Genomic DNA, 1,726 nt, shown 5'->3' with positions numbered 1-1,726 from the left:
CAGAAGTATCTCTATACCTGCCATTAGAACTAATACCTTTGAGCTAAAGCCTCAGTTAGTTTCTCTCTTGCAATTGAATTGTAAATTTTATGGACTTTCACTAGAAGATTCACATTAGTTCCTATCTGAATTTTTGCAGATCTGTGATACTATTAAGACCAATGGAGTGGATCCTGAGGTCTATAAACTTATGCTTTTCCCTTTTGCTATTAGGATAGAGCTAGGATATAGTTGGATTCTCAAGCTAAGGAAAGCCTAGACTTATGGGAAAAGTTGGTCAATGCTTTCTTGGCCAAATTCTTTCCACCCCAAAAGATGAGCAAGCTCAGGGTGGAAGTTCAAACCTTCAGACAAAAAGAGGGTGAATTCCTCTATGAAGCTTGGGAAAGATACAAGCAACTGATTAGGAGGTGCCCTCCTGACATGCTCTCAAAGTGGTCTTTCCTAGGAATCTTCTATGATGGCCTATCTGAGCTTTCCAAGATGTCCTTGGACCATTCTGCAGGTGGATTACTCCACTTAAAGAAAATGCCTAAAGAGGCACATGAACTCATTGAAATGGTTTTAAACAATCAATTTATGTACATTTCTAAGAAAAACCCTGTGAACAATGGGTTAGCTCAAAAGAAAGGAGTCTTGGAAGTTGACACTCTGAATGCCATATTGGCTCAGAACAAGATCCTAACCCAACTGGTCAATATGATCTCTCAACATTTGACCGGATCACAAGCTGCGACTGGCAGCATTCAAGAAGCCTCTTATGAGGGAGAAGCTTATGATCCAGATCAACCTACAATAGAAGAGGTGAATTACATGGGAGAACCCTATAAAAACTGGTATGCAAAATTGTGATTCACACTTTTCACAACTCTGCATAGCTGACCAGCAAGTGCACTGGGTCGTCCAAGTAATACCTTACGTGAGTAAGGGTCGATTCCACGGAGATTGTCGGCTTGAAGCAAGCTATGGTCATCTTGTAAATCTAAGTCAGGCGAATTCAAATGGTTATGAGGTGTTGATAATTAAAAGATAAATAAAACATAAAATAAGATAGAGATACTTATTTAATTCATTGGTGGGAATTTTAGATAAGCGTTTGGAGATGCTTTGTTACTCCTGAAGTCTGCTTTCCTATTGTCTTCATCCAATCATGTGTGCTCCCTTCCATGGCAAGCTGTAGGATCCTCTTAGTGAAAATGGTCCTCTATGGTTTCTGTATGGCTAATCAACTGTCGGATTTCTCATCTCGGATAAAAAATACCAGGCACAGCTACCGCATGGCTAATCATCTATCGGTTCTCACTAGTGTCGAAATAGGATCCATTGATCCTTTTATAAGTAGGAATGAATTGAATGAAAAACCATAGTACTTGCATTAATTCATGAGGAACAGCAGAGCTCCTCACCTTAATCTATAAGGTGTAGAAACTCCACCGTTGAAAATATATAAGAACAAAATTGTCTAGGCATGGCCAAATGGCCAGCCTCCAAAAAGGGTTTGAAGATCTCCCAAAAGGTCAAAGACTCCGAATACAATAGTAAAAAGTGCTATTTATACTAAAATAGTAAACTAGGTTTACAGAAAATGAGTAGATAGTGTAGAAATCCACTTCCGGGGCCCACTTGGTGTGTGTTTGGGCTGAGCCTTGAAGCTTTCACGTGCATAGGCCATCCTTGGAGTTTAACTCCAGCTTTGGTGCCAGTTCCGGCGTTTTACGCCAGAAAA

General features: G+C 40.0%; 1 non-coding gene across 1 annotated transcript; it reads right to left on the bottom strand.

Annotated features, from left to right (window-relative positions):
• Positions 1–321: 321 nt before the first annotated feature.
• Positions 322–425, bottom strand: LOC130972200 (small nucleolar RNA R71). The gene has a single exon (XR_009083393.1). It is a non-coding gene; the product is annotated as a small nucleolar RNA R71 (small nucleolar RNA).
• Positions 426–1,726: the final 1,301 nt, after the last annotated feature.

Source organism: Arachis stenosperma, chromosome 3 (assembly GCF_014773155.1).
Source record: "Arachis stenosperma cultivar V10309 chromosome 3, arast.V10309.gnm1.PFL2, whole genome shotgun sequence".
In the NCBI taxonomy this organism is placed as follows: domain Eukaryota; kingdom Viridiplantae; phylum Streptophyta; class Magnoliopsida; order Fabales; family Fabaceae; genus Arachis; species Arachis stenosperma.
Note: the sequence above shows the minus strand (reverse complement) of the source record. Positions and strands in the feature narration are given on the sequence as shown.